Source organism: Tenrec ecaudatus, chromosome X (genome assembly GCF_050624435.1).
Source record: "Tenrec ecaudatus isolate mTenEca1 chromosome X, mTenEca1.hap1, whole genome shotgun sequence".
NCBI classification, from domain to species: Eukaryota; Metazoa; Chordata; class Mammalia; order Afrosoricida; family Tenrecidae; genus Tenrec; species Tenrec ecaudatus.
This window is the reverse complement of record NC_134548.1, coordinates 72598037-72618449: the sequence shown is the minus strand read 5'-3', so window position 1 is coordinate 72618449 and position 20413 is coordinate 72598037. Positions and strand designations below refer to the sequence as shown.

Sequence of the window (20413 nt, the reverse complement as noted above, 5' to 3'; positions counted from 1 at the left end):
TGTGCTTTACACAACTGATGTATGTATGAATCGAGATGGGTAGTGTATGAGTTCCTAATAAAATGATTTAAAAACAAACAAACAAAAAACTGTGCAAAACCAGATGAAGTGGCAGGCCCTGAAGATACAGCTCCCTGTCAGGGTCCTGTCTGGGTCCCTAGCAGAAAGTTTGGCCCTCGGCCACCCTGGACCCACTCTTAGCTCTCTCTCCTCTCCGGCAACCATGGCCAACAGGAAGGGCTCTGCTGCCCCCTCTTCCTCCTCCTGAGCCCCCCTGTCTCCACCTTAGCTCCTCCCTCCTCACCATGAGCTCCTAGCCCGCCCAAATGAGTGGGACCCCTTATTTCCAAAGGAAAACTTGTGAATTTAGCTCCATCTAGGAGCAAAGTGAGCCCTGCCTCCCCTGCCTCCTCCCCTGCCTTTCCCCTTCACTGTCTGCAGTGACCTGGAGCCTGAGTCACCTGATGCCATGCCCCACCACTCCCCTGTGCCTACCCAGTTCCACCACTACAGACTCAGTGGTGACCCTGGGCCCTGCATCTCTGGCTTCCCCCTGTCATTCCTCTCTGGGGAGGCTGAGGAAATGGCCTCCATTCCACACACCCCCAGCCCCTGCCACAACACTCCTCAAGTACATTCCAACTTTCTAGTTAAAGTGTAAAGATACTCAAAGACTCCTCTGAAAGCCCATTTTCTCCCCTACAAAGAACGTTATCTTCTACTCTACTTCAGATGATGAACACTATGGACTGTGTGTGCTTTAAAGATGTTTTATTTAATTGGTCCTCAGCTGTTGAAGCAGCTATTCATGGTTACTCCTGTATTCCTCCCCTCTTCCACATGCCTACAGTTCAAGGTTTGTTGGGAAATGATGAGCATATGAATGATTTTTCACTAGCAATTCTCTGTTGTCAACTCTGGATTCAAATAAAAACACGGTCATATACTGACCCTTCTACCTTGCCATCTCATCTCTCCTACCTCCCAGCCCAGCCCCAGCTCTACTGTGAACAGTGTATATTGTATAAAAAGCAAGTGTATCTACCACATGTTTAAAAAAAACAAACCACATTGCTTGTTATTCTTGAGGCTTTTAAATTAAACAAAAAAAAAATCCAACTTTATTTTTAGTTGTACCTGCTTGAGGTATGTTTTATGAATTAAGTGACAGATTTGTTATCCTTTATTAACAATGTACGTTTTTGGTCAGCACTGAGATTACAGAATTTCTTGATAATGAATGTAGTTGCTTGAGGCAATATCTGCAAAAACAATCAATCAACATTTTTAAAGTATTCCACAATATCCAACACTCTATCCTAATAAAAAACAGTTAAGATAAAACTAGAAGGAAAATCTTTCAACATAATAAAGACCATAAATGAAAAGTTAATGGCCAATAGCAAACACAATAGGGAAAATCTGAAAAAATTCCCCCTGAAAATGGAAACTAGGCAAGGATATCATTTATCACCACTCTTATTCAATAATAAGCTGGAATTCTTAGCCAGAACTATAAGGAAATAAAAGGAATCAAGGTAGTACAGTTGGGTAAAGAAGAAGTGAAACTCTAGCTATTTGTAGATGATATGATATGAGTTGGTTTCTATAGGGAGAACCCCATGACCTCCACAAAAAGACTGTTGGATATAATTGAGGGATTTAGTAAAGTAGCAGGATATAAGTTTAACACAGAGAAATCAATCAGATTCCTATATACCAATGAAGAGAGCACCGAGGAGCCATCAAGAAAACAATACTGTTCACAATTGCCACACAAAAGATGAAATATTTAGGAACAAATCTAACTAAAAAACAAAGGACATGTACAGAGAAAACTACAGCACATTATTACAGAAACCAAAGGAGACCTTAAAAGTGGGGAGAATATTGTGAAAATATCAATCTAAAGCAGTCTACAAATACAACATAATACAGGGTTGGCTCCAACCAAAACCATCCTGACCCCTACCCTGGAGGTGTGTGCCACAGAGAACGACACTAGACCTTCTGGTGGGGGAAGGGAACTGACCTACCATATCCAGATGGAAGCGGAAGAAAATGAAGGGGGAAAATGAAGGAGGACGATATCCTTGATCAGAGCAGCCAATGCACAGAGAGGACCATATGGCCTGTCCCACTATGAGACACAACATCCTGCACTGACCCACAGCCCTACAGGGGACAACACTGGAGACACAGTGTGGGAATTACACCCAATCTGACTCCACCACAAAGAAGCAAAACACTAAGGACATGCAGCAGAACAGCAAGGGGACCCGAGCAGGGAAGTCCCGAGGGCATTCCAAAAATAAACTTTGGGGCCAGGGTGAGGCACTCCATCAGACTGGACTGGAAAATACTCCTAAAGCTCTACAAAAAGACCTGGAACTATATACAGGTTGTTCTTTCTTTTTTTCTATCTTTCTTTCTTTTCATTTTTTTGGTGGCTGTCGCTGTTTTGTTTTCTTTTGTCACTTTGTTTTTCTCTGTCTTGTTTTTATGTGCATATTATTATTTCTACAGGTCTATCTAGAGAAGATAGGCTGAATAAAAAATCTGGAGGAGAAAACAACTGGACCAATGGTTCTGGGGTACATGGGAGAGGGGGAGGTGGGGGAAAGGAAGTGGGGTTAACCGACCCAGGGAAAAAGGAACGGCAAGTGATCCAAAATCAGTGGCAAGGAAAGGCAATTTAACCAACAGGAATTACTGAAAACCAAATGAAGGCTGAGCATGATAGTGGGACAAGAGGAAAGTAAAAGGAAATAGAGGAAAGAAGTAGGAGACAAAGGGCATTTGTAGAGGTCTAAATACAGGCATGCACATATGTAAATATAATTATATAGGATGATGAGGAAATAGATCTTTGTGCATATATGTATAGGTTTAGTATTAAGGTAACAGATGGACATTTTGCCTCCACTCAAGCACTCCCTCAATGCAAGAATACTTTGTTCTATTAAACTGGTATTCTATGAGGCTCACCTTCCTGTAACCATGGCTGAAGACAAATGTGGGCATAAGCAAATGTGGTGAAGAAAGCTGATGGTGCCTGGCTATCGAGATGTACATCTGGGGTTTTAAAGGCTTGAAGGTAAACAAACGACCATCTAGCTCAGAAGCAACAAAGCCCATATGGAAGAAGCACACCAGCCTATGTGATCATGAGGTGTCGAAGGGATCAGGTATAAGGCATCATCAGAACAAAAATTCATATCATTGTGAATGAGGGGGAGTGAAGGTTGGGGACCCAAAGCCCATCTGCAGGCAACTTGACAGAAGGGTCGTGGGGAGGAGATGAGCCAGTCAGGGTGCAGTGAAGCAATGATGAAACATGCACGTTTCCTCTAGTTCTTTAATGCTTCCTCCCCCTTTTCCCTACTGTCACGATCCCAATTCTATCTTACAAATCTAGCTAGACCAGAGGATATACACTGGTACAAACAGGAACTGGAAACAGGGAATCCAGGACAGATGATCCCTTCAGGACCAGTGGTGAGAGTAGCAAAACAGGGAGGGTGGAGGGAAAGTGGGGTAGAAAGGGGGAATTGATTACAAGTATTTCCATATAACCTTCTCCCTGGGGGCTGGACAACAGAGATGTGGGTAAAGGGAGACATCGGACAGTGTAAGGTATGGCAAAATAATAATAATTTATAAATTATCAAGGGTTCATGAGGAAGGGTGTGTGTGGAGGGAGGCAGAAAATGCGGAGTTGATGCCAGGGGCTCAAGCCGAGAGCAAATGTTTTGAGAATGACGAGGGCAATAAATGTACAAATGTGCTTGACACAATGTATATATGTATGTATTGTGATAAGAGTTGTATGAGCCCCCAATACAATAATTTAAAATCAAACAAAAACATGCAACATAATTTCAATCCAAATACCAACATCATTCTTCAAAGAAATGGAAAAACTAATTACCAACTTCACAGGGAGAGGGAAAATACCCAGGATAAGCATAAACCTCCTCATAAGGAAGAACAAAGGTGATCTTGCACTACCTATCTTCAAAACCTACTACAAAACCACACTAGTCAAAACAGCCTGGTATTATGATAGTTACCTAGATGAATGGAAGAATATAGAAACCCCAGAAATAACAGCATCCAGCTATAGACAACTAACAGGGAACTGGCAAAAGTTCAGGTTGGATTCAGAAGAGGACTTTGAACTCGGGATATCATTACTAATTTCAGATGGATCTTGTCTCAAATCAGAGAATACCAGAAAGGTGTTTACTTGTCTTATTGAATATGCAAAGGCATTCAACTGTGTGGACCATAATAATCTGTGAATAATCTTGAGAGGAAAGGAAATTCCAGAGAGCCTTTTTGTGCTCATTCGAAACAACTACATGGATCAAGAGGCAGTTGTGCAAACAGAACAAAGGAATACCACATCATTTAAAATCAAGATAGGTGTACATCATGGTTGCATTCTCTCATCACAATTGTTCAATATATATTCCTAGTAAATCATCAGAGAAGCTGGATTATATGAAGAAGAATGAGGCATCAGAATTGGAAGAAGTTTTATTAACAACCTTCAGTATGCAGATGATACAATCCTGCTTGCTGAAAGTGAGAACTTAAAGCATTTGCTGATGAAGATCAAGGGTCGTACCCTTCAGTATAGATTACAACTCAAAGTAAGGAATACCCCAATACTCATAACTGGACCAACGGATAAAACCATGATAATTGGAGAAAAGGTTAAAGTTGTCAGAGGTTTCATCTTGTTTGGACCCACAATCAACACTCATGGAACCAGCAGTGAATAACTCAGAAAATGTATTTCATTAGGTAAATATGCTGCACAAGACCTCTTCCAAATATTGAAGAGCAAGGATGTTATGTTGAGGAATAAGACGCACCTCACCCAAACCATGGTATTCTCCATCATATCATATGCATGTGAAAGTTGGACATTGAATATGGAAGGCCACAAAAGAATCGATGCATTTGAATTGTAGTGCTGGAGAAGAATATTGAAAGTAGCATGGACTACTAAAAGGACACACCGATCCATATTGGAAGAAGTAAGGTCAGAAGGCTCCTTAGAGGCAAAGATAGCAAGACTTTGTCTTACAAGCTTTGGACATATTGTCAGGAGAGACCAGTCCCCAGAGAAGGACATCATGTTTGTTAAACTGGAGTGGTTATAAAAAAGAGAAAGTCACTCAACCAGATGGATTGACACAGTGCTTGTATCAATGGGCTCAGACATAGGAACAATTGTGAGGATGGCACAGGATTGGTTAGCGTTCCATTCTGTTGTGCTTAGGATAGTTATGGTTCCAAATGGTAGAGTTCAGAGGCGACTCAATGGCACCTAACAAGAACAAGAACAACAACAACACAGACAACTGATTTTCGACAAAAGAACCAAAAACATTTAATAAGAAAGCGGTGCCCTCTTCAACAAATGGTGCTGGAAAATTGGATATCCATCTACAGGAGAATGAAACAGGACCCATACCTCACTCCATGCACAAAAAAAAAACTTCAGATGGACCAGAGAACTAAATGAAAACCCTAAAGCTTTCAGTATCATCAATGAGAAAAGTGGGATAAACTTACCGACCTTTTTACAGGGCATGCATAGGCTACCACATATAACAAAGAAAGCACAGTGGAAGGCAAAATACATAAATGGACCTATTAAAATAAAACTTTATGTATATATAAAAAAACTTCATCAAAGAGTAAAATGAGAGTGTACCGATTGGGATGGAAAAAACAACAATAATGACATTAAGAACAAAGGACTAATAACTAAAATCTACAGAATTCTGTAATACCTCCATAAGAAAAAAAACAAACAGGAGCTGGGCAAAGGACCGGAATAGACTATTCACAAAGGACAACACCCGAATGACTAACAAACATATGAGGAAGTGTTCTGGTTCCGAGAAATGAAAATCAAAACATTAATGAGATACCACCTTACACCCACAACCATGCCCCCCCCCCAAAAAAAAAGACCAAACAGAAAACAATAAATTCTGGAGAGGGTGTGGAGAGATTAGAACTCTAATACACTGTTGGTAGGCTTGTAAACATATACAATCTCTGTGGAAATTGATATAATGATACCTAAAATAAATGGCAATAGAATTACCACACAACCATTGCTGGCTGTATATCCCAAAGAAATGAGACAGATCAAGAACAAATATATGCTCTTAAATGTTCATTGCAGCACAATTCACAATAGCAAGAAGCTGGAAACAGCCCAAATTTCCATCAGTAGAAGACTGGAGAACGAAACTTTAATAAATACACAAAGTGGGATACCACGCATCCTTAAAAAAACAGCGATGAAACCATGAAACACTTAATGTTATGGGGCGATCTGGAAGTCAGTTTTCTGAATGAAGTTAGTTAATCAGAAAAGGAAAAATACTGTATGAGTCAACTACTATAAGGATAAACATTAAGATGAAGGCAGGCTTCTGCTCTTAGGTAATTTAATCTTCCAATCCAGTCTACCAAGCAATGTGTTAGAGCACATTACTAGCACCTATGATGCATACAGCACCCTCTCTATATGTAAATCTTAAAAATTACTTTGACAGAAGAGAACTCAGTTCAAGTGGGATCAGTTTGTCCAGAGTGGGGGAAAAGCAGATGATCAGACAGTTGCTGTCATACAAAGTTGTGCTAAGGTCACCTCAAACCAGACTCTTCTACCAAAGTGATAAGCAATCCTGATGGAGGGAGGGGAGCATGCATGTCTTAGAGAAGGCAAGTGCATTTATGTTGGTAGAAAAATGAGGAGGACCAATGTCCTAATGGGGGAAAAATGCTTAACAACACTTATATGGAACCCAAGGGGAGAATATGCCTGGTACTATGTTCCTCATTGGGCACAGTAGACTTTGTTCAGTCCCTGGGGACCTGGCATTATTCTGTAGACTACTGAGACGTTAGACCCCATGTTTTCAAGGAGCACAGCATCCTTCATGGGACACACCAGAAGGACTTGATGTGTAAACCCCACTAAGTAAATTGAGCTCTACCTCAAATGCACCTGTAGCCCTTTGACTTAAGACCGAATCTTCCTGTTGGGAGAAGATGTAGAAGACAGTTATACCAAGGGTATAGAACAGGAAGTCTTTCTATGTGAATGAGGAGGAGGGCAGAGTGGAGACCAAAAGCCCATCTGTAGACAATTGGACATCCCCTTATGGAAGGGTCAAAAGGAACAGATGAGCCAGTCAGATTGTAGTGTAGCACCGATTAAGCACACACTATCCTCTAGTTCTTTAATGCTTCCTCCCCTGCCCCCCACTGCCATGAACCCAGTTCTACCTTACAAATCTGGCTATACCAGAGCATGTACACTGATACAGATAAAAGCTCACAACACAGGGAATCCAGGTCAGATAAACCCCTCATGATCAATAATGAGAACAGCGATACCAGGAAGGGAAGGGGAAGGTGGGAGTAGAAAGGGAGAACCGATAACAATACATATAATACCCCCAGGGAGGACAGACAACAGAAAAGTGGGTGAAAGGAAACAGTGGTCTGTGTAAGACATGAAAAATAATAATTTATAAATTATCAAGGGATCGTGAGGGAAGGAGAGGGAAAATGAGCTGATACCCAGGGTTCAAGCAGAAAGAAAGTATTCTGAAAGCAATGATGGCAACATATGTACAAATGTGCTTGACACAATGGATGTATGTATTGATTGTGATAAGAGCTGTAAGAGCCCCCAATAAAACTATTTAAAAAAATAAAGAACTGGCAGTTGGTAGACTGCCATATACTTAATACTTCGATGCCCTTATTGCAACATTAAAAAATGTATTAATCTGGGAGGCCTGAATTTTTTCCCCTGTTTTCCTTTTTTTAGATCATTTTATTAGGAGCTCATACAATTGTTATCACATTCCATCCATACATCAATTGTGTAAAACACATTTGTACATTCATTGCCCTCATCAGTCTCAAAATGTTTGCTCTCCACTTACGACCCTGGCATAAGCTCCTCATTTCCCCCGCTCCCTCCACACTCCCCCTTCCCTCATTAACCCTTGATAATTCGTAGATTATTATTTTGTCATATCATGTCATGTATGACGTCTCCCTTCAGCCACTTTTCTGTTGTCCGTCCCCCAGGGAAGAGGTTATATGTAGATCCTTGTAATCGGTCCCCCCTTTCCACCCCTTCCTCCCTCCACCCTCCCAGTATTGCCACTCTCACCACTGGTCTTGAAGGGATCATCAGTCCTGGATTCCCTGTGTCTCCATCTCCTATCTGTAACAGTGTATATCCTCTGTTCTAGCCAGATTTGTATGGTAGAATTGTGATCATGATAGTGGGGAGTGGGTGGAGGAAGCATTTAGGAACTAGAGGAAAGTTCTATGTTTCATCGCTGCTACACTGCACCCTGACTGGATTGCCTGCTCCCCGCGGCCCTTCCATCAGGGGATGTCCAATTGCCTACAGATGGGCTTTGGGTCTCCCTTCCGCACTCCCCCTCATTCACAATGATATGATTTTTTTGTTCTGATGATGCCTGATCCCTTCAACACCTCAAGATTGCACAAGCTGGTGTGCTTCTTCCATGTGGGCTTTGTTGCTTCTGAACTAGATGGCCTCTTGTTTACCTTTAAGACCCCAGACGCTATATCTTTTGAAAGCTGGGCACCATCAGCTTTCTTCACCACATTTGCTTATGCACCCACTTGTCTTCAGCGATCCTATTGGGGAGATGAGCACACAATAATATGACTTATTTTTCTTTGATGCCTGATAACTGATCCCTTCGGCACCTCGTGATCACACAGGCAGGTGTGCTTCTTCCATGTGGGCTTTGTTGCTTATGAGCTAGATGGCCACTTGTTTACTTTCAAGCCTTTAAGACGCCAGTCACTATATCTTTTGATAGCCAGGCACCATCAGCTTTCTTCACCACATTTGCTTATGCACCCACTTTGTCTTCAGCGATGTGTCAGAAAGGTGAGGATGATGGAATGCCAGTTTAATAGAACAAAGTATTCTGGCATTGAGGGAGTACTTGAGTGGAGGTTCAATGTCCATCTGCTACCTTAATACTAAACCTATACATACATGCACATAAATCTATTTCCCCAACCTCATATATAAGTATATTTATATGTGTACATGCCTTTCTTTCAACCTCTATAAATACCCTTTGGGGAGGCCTGATTCTACCACTGTTAATGAATATTATTTAAATTTGGACTTACAACCAATAAATAGTGTACAGACACTTAACGACTTACTCTGTGCAACTCAATAATGCATTTATTGTGATTTGTAGCCAGCCTATATTTGTATGATTTCCTTTTCAAAATTTTGTGAAATTCTTTATGATTGGCTAAGTTAATGACACTGTTAACAGAGTGACCTTATGCTCCAGAGAGGTAATTAATAATTAATAATTGATATGTCTTGACATAAAAGCCAAAGATATCTCTAAGGTGAACCAGAGGCATATATAAACCATGGAAATACTAATGAATTTCCATCTTACAGTTAATTGTAGTCCCAATATAAGAACAACTAGGTCTTGCAGTGTGGTGCTACTTGATATGCACTTCATGAAGAGATAACTGAAGGTATGGGTGCTATAGCAAAAGGTAGTGAATAAATTAGTGCCCAGCTATCAAACAGAATTGTGTGTTGGGTCTTAAAGGCTTGTCTTCAACCAAGCAACTGTCTAAGTGAGGTGCCAACTAAGCCCATACGGATGAAGCACAACAGACTGTGTGAACCAAGAATTATAAAAAAAATAATCCAAATCTTAAGGAAGAAATTGTATCAGAGCTTAAAATGTGAACCCTGTTGTGTACAGGGCTATAGATGACAGTGGAAGCAAAAGATTCATTTTCAGGATCTTCACATATATTATGCCTCTGATGATTTCCCTTTGATCATAGTAGAGGGATGTGAACAGTTGGTTATCAGACAGAGAGTATAGTAGAGATAATTATAGTAGAATAAAATGTAACATCTAATTTGAATGGTTAAAATGGAACATCTGGGACATGAGGAAAATGACGACTAGTTAAGACTCACTCATCTAGACTTCCTGCTGCTAGACCAGAAAATTGGGAAATAAGGTGAAGGAAACTGGGAGGTGGAGTCCTGATATTAGAATTATGGTTTCTCCCGAACCCCATTTTTTGGGTGATTTTCACTCACAGAGAAAACCAAGAACGCATTAAACTATTCTAGGTTCCGCGAGCTGGGCTTGCAGGCTCCAGCTGAAAAGCTTCTCTCGCCCTTTTGCAGGGAGTAATGATTTCTCCAGGCTAACCCCCTAAAGGGTACATAATCCCAGACACAAGGAGAACCCCAAACCAGAGCTCTCCACGCTGTTAGCTGCCTTGATCTCATAGCCTGGGGAGTGGGGGTGGCGGGTAGCTATAATTTGGAGTAGAAGAAAAAGCAAAAATTTACCGGAGGCAATGTAACCGAGAGGAATTACTGAAAACCAAATGAAGGCTGAGCATGATAGTGGGACAAGAGGGAAGTAAAAGGAAATAGAGGAAAGAACTAGGAGGGAAAGGGCATTAGTAGAGGTCTAAATACAGTCTTGTACATATGTAAATATATTTATGTAGGATGATGGGGAAATAGATCTATGTGCATATATGTATTAAGGCAGCAGATGGACATTGGACCTCCACTCAATACTTACTCAATGCAAGAATACTGTTCTATTTAATTGGAATTTCATAGTGCACACTTTCCTGACATGATCGCTCAAGACAAATATGGGCATAAGCAAATGTGGTGAAGAAAGTTGATGATGCCTAGCTATCAAAATATATAGCATCTGGGGTCTTAAAGGCTTGTAGGTAAACAAGTGGCCATCTAGTTCAGAAGCAACAAAGCCCACATGGAAGAAACACACCAGCTTGTGCAATCTTGAGGTGTTGAAGGGATCAGGTACCAGGCTTGTGTGACCATGAGGTGTCGTAGGGACCAGGTATCAGGCATCTAAGAACAAAAAATCATATCATTGTAAATGAGGTGGAGTGCAGGGTGGAGACCCAAAGCCCATCTATAAGTAACGGGGCATCCCCTTACAGAAGGGTCGTGGGGAGGAGACGAGTCAATCAGCGTGCAGTGTAGCGACAATGGAACATAACTTTCCTCTAATTCTTAAATGCTTTGCACGCCCCCCCCCCACCATCATGATCCTAATTTTACTTTACAAATATCGTTATAGCAGAGGATGTACACTGGTAGAGATAGGAACCGGAAACACAGGGAATCCAGGACAGATGATCCCTTCAGGACCAGTGGTGACAGTGACGATACTAGAGGGTGGAGGGAAGGTGGAGTAGAAAGGGGAAACCGATTATAAGGATCTACATGTAACCTCCTCTCTGGGGGGTGGATGAAAGAAAAGGTGAATGTAGACGTCAGACAGTGTAAGACATGACAAAATAATAATGTATAAATGAACAAGGGCTCATGAGGGATGGGGGTGTGGGGAGGGAGGGGGAAATGAGGAGCTGATACCAAAGGCTAAGTGGAGAACAAATATTTTGAGAATGATGAGGGAAATGAATGTACAAATGTGCTTGACACAATTAATGCATGTATGGATTGTGATGAATTGTATGAGCCCCCAATAAATTGATTTTTTTAAATGTAACATCTGATTTGATTCCCTTTTGGCACATCTAATAGTACAAGAATTTTTTTTTAAATGTGAAGAGGAAATTCATGTGGATGAACCCTCCACTCCAGCAAATTCCCTCGAACATAGACCAGGGATATGAATAATTTTGCTATAATACAATGGAAAGTGGAATGTGACAGATATAATTAGATAAAACGCTATTGGTTTATCATTTAATTTCCCCTTTAACCCATTTAGAAGTTCCTCTAGTTTTTAATATTTTCTGTTTTCTTTCCAGCTGAGATTTTTCTCCATTGTTGTTAGTTTTTTAACTCTTTGATTTTTTAAATGTTTATAGGTTTATGAAATCAAGGATGGGTGAATCTATATTGAAAAAAAAAACTGGATTAAGGGTTCCTTGGCGGTACATCACAGGATGCTGGGGGCAAATGAGGAGCTAATAATAAAAAAAAACGTTCCAGAATTTATTGTGGTAATGATTGTACAACACTCTTGATGTGACTGAACTATTGAATTGTATGTTATTTGGCTTCTGACCTGATAAACTGTTTATATAAAAAATATGCATTCAAGAAGCAGAACTAACACACAATAGTAGATATCCCGAAATGAAAATCAACAAGACTTATCATAACGAAACATTCCAAAACTAAAGAGAAGGGAAAAATCTGAAATAAACTTTAGAAAAGTGAAAAGTTACCTATAAGGAAGAACTAATAAAATTGAGCTCTGTTTTCTCAGCAGAAACAATGTAAAAGACAATGGATATATATATATATATATATATATATATATATATATATATATATATATATATATATATATATATATAAAACTCTTGAAGATATAAAAGGCCATCCAAGAATCATATCCCCGAAAAACTGTCCTTCAAATATTACAGTGAAGTTAGGACATTTTAACATAAAGGGAAATTAAAGAAATTTATAGAATCCATACCAATCAACCATACAAGAAATTTCTTTGGATAGAGACTAAACACAGAGAACAACTTGAGAATAATAGATATGCCAACACCACGGAGAAGTCAACACAGATGTAAAAGTATACAAAGCAAAAATTATAAGACAGTAAATAGGAAATCAGAGGTATCATTTGTAACAAGACAATTACAAAGTAAAAAGAGGGAATAATATAATCACAGACCTTCCAAATGGAGTGGAAGTTAAGACAATTTCAAGATAGAAGACCATTTTAGACTTAGGAAGAAAGTAATAATAGGGTAATTTCAAAGAAACTTAATAAACCCAAGTAATGAAGAAAATAACAAGAAAACCCATAAATGAAATGAACTCAGTACAGAACGTTATGTGGAACATAACCAGAAGCACAACAAAAACTCACATGACTAGAAATCTCATCATGGAAGAATAAACATACACAAAATGGCTTACTACAAAATGTTCAAGAGAACAATAAGCCTGGAGGACATGTTGAGTGAAATAAGTCAATTACAAAAGGACAAATATTGTATGAACCACTGTTGTAAAAAGAAAAGAAAACATTTTCACACTAACAAATTTAAAAAATATTAGCGTTGCGGGAGATTGGATATCAGAGTACAAGGAATCTTCTGTATTACACATTTCTTACAATCCCTTGTGAATTTATAATTACCTCAAAATTTTTAAAAGTTTAATTAAAAATACCTTTTCAAAAGCAGACTGTCAATCTTTTTCCTGTAAAATGGTATCAATTAGCACTGGCTGCTAAACCACAGTTAGATCTTCTTTAGTTTCTCATCAATGTTTATAATTTTATTTGAATACGTATTTAAAATTTTCTAGTAAAATTTATTTCTAGATATTTTTCTCTTTGATGCTAATGTAAACGGAATTAGAAAAACATCTCCTTTCAGATTTCTTATTTCTGATGTATAGAACTCAACTGAATTTTGTGTGATGGCTTTGTATCATACAACTTTGCTAAATTCTTCTATAAACTCTGCTTGATTAAAAATATATATATATATTATTCTTTGGAATTTTCTATATACAGATCATGTCTCCTGAAAATACAGTTGTTACCTCTTCCTTTTTAACTTGGATTTTTAAATTTTCTTTTTCTTATACGGATATGATTTTCTGGATAGGTCTTCCAATACAATATTGATTAGAAGAGATAAAAGCAGCATCCTTGCCTTGTTCCTTGGAACCTTGGTGGTGTAGTAGTTACACATTGGACTGTGAACATGTTGACCTTGCTGTTAGTAGTTTGAAACCACCAGTGGCTTTGTGGGGGGGAAACAAGACTTTCTATTCTTGTCAAGAATCTCTATTCTTACAGTCTTGGAAAACTCATGGGAGCAGTTCTACCTTGTCCTAGAGTGTCACGATTAATCTGGATTAATCAGGTGGCAGTGAACTTGGAGTTTGTCTTGGTTCTGTTATCAAGAGGGAAATTCTCAATATTTCTCCATTGAGTTCAATTAGTTTGTTTTTTTTATGAATGACTTGAACCATGTTGAAGAACTTGCCTTTTATTCCTAGCTTGTTTAAAGTACTTATCAGGAAAGGGTGTTTGATTTTTTGTTGCAGTAATTGAGATGACTACATGGTTCTTTTTTTTCTATTAATATGATATAATACAGGGATTGCTTTTCTAATGTTGAACCATACTTGCATTCCTGGAATAGTTCACCCATGGCCATGGTGTATGACTACTTCAATATACTGTTCAAATCTGTAAGTATTTTGTTAGAATGAGGTTTGAAGTACTCCTTGCTTTTCTACCTATAAGAAAAGTTTGTGAGCAGCATCGGTGTTAATTTCTCGGTGAAACCATTTGGTTCAAAGCTTTTCTTTTTGAGAGATTTTATTATTTTATTATTGTTGTTGTTGTAACATATTCTACTTATTCCCTTATGGATATGCTTAGATTTTCTCCTTCCTTTAGTCATTTTAGATAAGTTATGTGCTTAGGAATTTGTCTATTTCATTTAAATTATCAAGTTTGTTGAGGACAGTTCATATAATTCTGTTGATTCCTTTTACTTTTATTGAATACATTGTAATGTAATTGCTTATTTTGCTTATTTACATAGTTTCTTACTTTTTCTTTGTCAGTCCATTTAAAAGTGTGTCAATTTTACTGATATTTTTAAAGAACCAACTTTTGGTTCTGCTGTTTCTTTATCACTTTTCTCTATTTCATTCCTTTTTATTTTGATCTGTGTTATTTTCTCTCTTCTAGTATTTCAGATTTGGTTTGCTTTCTTTTTCTAGGTCCTAAAGTTTAAGAGTTACAGTGCTTATTTTGATATAGTTCTTTTTAAATGTAGGTATTTGTGGTAGTTACGTAATCTGGTGTCAGATTGGGGCTTGAGAGGATTAAGAGTGAAGGGGTGGAGTCTAGTCTGTCAATCAGGTCATAGACAATGAGGCCTCTCCTGAGAATTCTGTGGACTCCTGTATTTCCTCCTTGGAGGTTGAAAACACTTCACTCTCTCAGCTCACTCCCTTGGAGATGCTCTACTGATAAAACACATGGTGCTATTCCCTGGGAGTTGGAGAAGCCACATGGACCTACCCTGATGCAACCAGACTTCTGGAGGCAGAAAAGCCACATAAAGACACCTGCCAGTGCTAAGATTCTTACAATGCCACTGGACCCAGAAGATTTCCAAACCACTAGCCTGTGATCTTCCTGTATTTGGCATCATTGCATGTGTTTTGTGAGTCTGAAGAGGACTTTATAGATTGGTAAAGGACATATGAGCTAATATGAGACTTATGGACTTGATCTAGACTGGGTTGGGATGTTTTCTCAATATACTATTGCTCTTGTATATGAACCTCTTTCTTATTCAAAACAAAACAGCGAATTTGTCCACAGAGCAGTACAGAGAGCTCAGTTCAAGTCACTTTCATGAACAGTTAATATACTGGAAGTCCTTCAGCTCAAGAGGGCTGCTGGATCCAAGGTCAAGGAAGCAGACAGCTGAGTCTTCCGTAGAGCAATGCATGAAGTCTGGCCACAGGCAGCAAACATCAGGACAGGTCACCAACAGTCAGCAATATGACAGTCCCAAGCTCAAGTGATGTATACACCAGCAGCGTGTTGAAGCAGATCTCAAAGAAACCTGAAGCTCTAGCTATATGATCGATCCACAGGTTGGGCGTCCCGCAGATAGTGTAGCTCCCACGTTGAAGTAGAGAACTAGCAGCTGCATGCTGGTCTGATAACTGGAGAGCAAGAGAGAGACAGGTGGGGCTTTCCAAGACATTTATCTTTCTGTAAACTGTGACCTTATTAATTCCACATGTTCCTATTGGCCAGGCTGGCACAATAAACCCACTTATCACATTATTTATTGTCATAAAATTTTCTCTGAGGACTGCTTCCACTGTGTCCCATAAGTTTTGTTATGTTATATGTTTATTTTCATTTAGTTCGTAGTATTTAAAATTTTGTTTTCACTTTTCATTACTTCCTTGACCCATTGTTTATTTAGATATGCATTGTTTAATTTCTCTTTATTTGTGAGTGTATTGTGTGTTTCCTTCTGTTATTAATATTAATCCTTTATGGACACAAAATAACATTTCAATCTTCTTTAAAATATTTATTTATTTATTCTTCTTCTTAAAATTTTTGAGACATGTTTTGTGGAACAGCATATGGTATATTCTGGAGAATGAACCATGTGCATCCGAGAAGTAGGTGTATTCTTCTAAAGCTGTGTGGAGTGTTCCATATAGGTTTAACTGGTTTCCTTGATTATTTGACTCCTTTGTTATTATATGATGCTTGTGTTCATTTCATAACACATTTTCACTTAACATGTAATTTACCAAATATCAGTATCACCCCTGCTCTCTGTGCGTTACTAATTACATAAAACAGTCTTTTCCATCGTTTAATTTTCATTTGGCCTAAGATATGTCTCTTTTACACAGCATTAGAATGGATCATACCTTATTTGTTGATTCGTTTTAATCAATACTCTGACTGTCTGCAATTTGAACGAGGAGTTTAAATCCCTTACATTTAAGGTAATTATTGAAAATCATTCAATATCATGATTTTCTTTTAATTGGGTGGTGTGTGTGAGTGAGTATCCTATACCTCATTTTTCTCATAATTGCATTTTTGTTTGTGTATTTAGGTGCTTTCCTCTGTTGAGGATTGTAAATTTATTCCTTCTTTCCAACTTCACTTATAGATTTGTTGATATTGTGTATTTCCTTGAGTCAGTGTAACAAACCTATATGTTTATAGGAATTGGGGCATTTCATCTAAGTTATCTAATTGCTGACATATCAACATTTGATTTCTGTAGGGTGAGTAGATTTCAGATGTCTGCATCTTCTCTTTTTTGTCAGTTAAATAAAAGTCCGTTAATTTAATTATACTTTTCAACAAACCAATTCCTGTTTTTATTGATTTGTTCTATTCATTAAATTAATTTTACTAGGGTCTCATACAACTTTTATTACAATCCATCCATACCTCAATTGTGTAAAGCACATTTGTACATTCAGTGCCCTCATCATTCTCAAAACATTTGCTCTCCAATTAAGCCCCTGACATCAGTTCCTCATTTTCCCCTCCCTCTCCTCTCCCCCTTCCCTCAGTGACCCTTGATGATTTATAAATTATTATTTTGGCATACCTTGCAATGTCTGAAATCTCCCTTCACCCACTTTTCGGTTGTCTGTCCCCCAGGGACGAGGTTATATGTAGATCATTGTAATTGGTTCCCCCTTTCTACCCCACCCTCACTCCACCCTCCCAGTATCATCACTCTCACCACTGGTCCTAAAGGGATTACTCACCCTGGATTCCCTGTGTTTCCAGTTCCTATCTGTACCAGTGTATATCCTCTGGTCCAACCAGATTTGTAAGGTAGAATTGGGATCATGATAGTGGGGGTGAGTGGGGGGGTGGAGAAAGCATTTAGGAACTAGAGGAAAGTTGTATGTTTCATCGATGCTACACTCCACCCTAACTGGCTTGTCTCCTCCCGGCGACCCTTCTGTAAGGGGATGTCCAATTTCCTACAGATGGGCTTTGGGTCTCCACTCTGTACACCCCTCATTAACAATGATAGGATTTTTTTGTTTTGATGATACCTGATCTCCTCGACACCTCATGATCACACTGGCTGGTGTGCTTCTTCCATGCGGGCTTTGTTGCTTCTGAGCTAGATGGCCGCTTAAAACCCCAGGCGCTATATCTGTTGATAGCTGGGCACCATCAGCTTTCTTCACCACATTTGCTTATGCACCTGCTTTGTCTTCAGCGATTGTGTCAGGATGGTGAGCATCATGGAATGCTAGTTAAATAGAATAAAATATTCTTGCATTGAGGGACTACTTGAGTTGAGGCCCAATGCCTATCTGCTACCTTAATACTGAACCTATACATATATGCACATACATCTATTTCCACATCCTCATATATAAATATATTTAAATATGTACATGCTTTTATTTAGACCTCTAGAAATGCCCTTTACCTCCCAGCTCTTTCCTCTATTTCCTTTTACTTTCCTCTTGTCCCACTATCATGCTCAGCCTTCCTTAGGGTTTCAGTAATTCCTCTAGGTTATATTACCCTTGAGCACGCCCTACCAGACCTTCTACACACTCATCACCAGTTTGGATCACTTGTTGTTCCCTTGTGCCTGGGTTTGTTAACACCACTACCTTTTCCCCCACCTCCCTTGTTCTAGTCTCTTTATAATCCTTATTTTAATTTTCTATTCTCTATTTTTTCCTTCATTTTTTTTGTTTTGGCCTTGGTTTCTTCTTTTTTCTAGTTCCTCAAATTGTAGTTATTTTCTTGATTTTAGATCTTTCATTTTTAAAAAACATTTTATTAGGGGCTCATTTCATTTTTTTTTCATTTCATTTTTAATTAATTAAAGCATTTACCTTTATGAATTTACCTCTGAGTACAGGTTTTACTAATTTTACTAATTTTTTTTAAGTTTTGGTATGCTTTTCTTGCATTTTTATCGACTTCTAATTTCTGATTTCATCCTTAACAATGCTTTCTTAAATTATCACTTATTTGCATATTTCTAGTTTTTTTGCTATTAATTTATTCTTCATCTCTACTGTGGTCAAAGAATATATTTTATATGATTTAAATCCTTTAAATTTTATTGAGACTTGCTTTGTGGTTTAGAAAAACATGGAAATGCATTTATGTGCATTGAAGAATAATGTATACTGTGCTGTTTTCAGTAGAATTTTTAATTCATTTCTGTTAGGTAGCTGGTTTATATAGTCATATTTCATTATTGATCTGTTTTGCACGTGTTCTATCCATTATTGAAAGCAATGTATTGAAATATCCCATTATTGTACAGTTGTCTATGTATTTCTCACTTTAGTTCTGTTATTTTGTGTTTTATATATTTAGGGACTCTGATATTACATATATATTAGACATATATACATATCATGCTACATATACATATATAAAATAGTTGTCATATCTTCTTTATTATTTGACATTTTTATAATTGCCACGTGTAATTTCTTTTAAAAAATAATTTTATTGTGGACTCTTACAACTCTTATCACAATCCATACATACATCCGTTGTGTCAAGAACATTTGTACATTTGTTGCCATCATCATTCTCAAAACATTTGCTTTCTACTTGAGCCCTTGGTATCAGCTCCTCATTTTCCCCTCCCTACCCACTCTCCCCTCCCTCATGAACCCTTGATAATTTATAAATTATTTTAATTTTGTCATATTGTACACTGTCCAGTGTCTCGTGTGGAATTCAGACAACCGAGACAACCACTTTTCTGTTGTCCATCCCCCATGGAGGAGGTTATATGTAGATCCTTGTATTCGGTTCCCCCTTTCCATCCCACTCTCCTTCTCCCTCCATCCTCCCAGTATCACCACTCTCATCACTGGTCCAGAAGGGATCACCTGTCCTGGATTCGCTATGTTTCCAATCCCCATCTATACCAGTGTACATCCTCTGGTCTAGCCAGATTTGTAAGGTAGAATTGGGATCGTGATGGGGGGGTCAGGGGAAGAAGCATTTAGGAACTAAAAGAAAGTTGCATGTTTCATCGTTGCTACACTGAACCCTGCCTGATTGTCTCCTCCCTGCGACCCTTCTGCAAAGAGATGTCCTGTTGCCTACAGATGGGTCTCGGTTCCCCAATCTGCACTCCCCCCTATTCACAATGATTTGATTTTTTTGTTCCTTGATGCCTGATACCTGATCCCCTCAACACCTCATGATCATACAGGCTTGTGTACTTATTCCATGTGGGCTTTGTTGCTTCTGAGCTAGAGGCCGCTTGTTTACCTTCAAGCCTTTAAGTTTCCAAATGCTATATCTCTTGATAGCCGGGCACTATCAGCTTTCTTCACCACTTTTCCTCATGCACCCATTTGTCTTCAGCGGTTATATCAGGAAGGTGAGCACACAATGATATGGTTTTTTGTTCTTTGATGCCTGATAACTGATCACTTTGGCACCTCATGATGACACAGGCTGGTGCGCTTCTTCCATGTGGGCTGTTTTGCTTCTGAGCTAGATGGCCGCTTATTTATATGTCTAATATCTTTATAACAGCTTTTAACACAATCTGTTTTCCCTGGTATTAAAATCATCATATCAGCTTCTTTCTATTACTACCACTGCCACTATCTACCTTTAATTAGAGCATTCAGTTCATTCATATTTTCAGCAATTACCATTAAGAAAGAACTTATTTATTTAGTTTAGTTATTCGATTTTTGTTTAAATTATGGATTTTTACCCCTCAT

General features: G+C 38.6%; 1 protein-coding gene across 1 annotated transcript in view; it reads right to left on the bottom strand.

The window, feature by feature from the left end:
- Positions 1-20413, bottom strand: part of ZC3H12B (zinc finger CCCH-type containing 12B) — a 251708-nt gene that overhangs the window by 118964 nt on the left and 112331 nt on the right. The window lies entirely within an intron of this gene.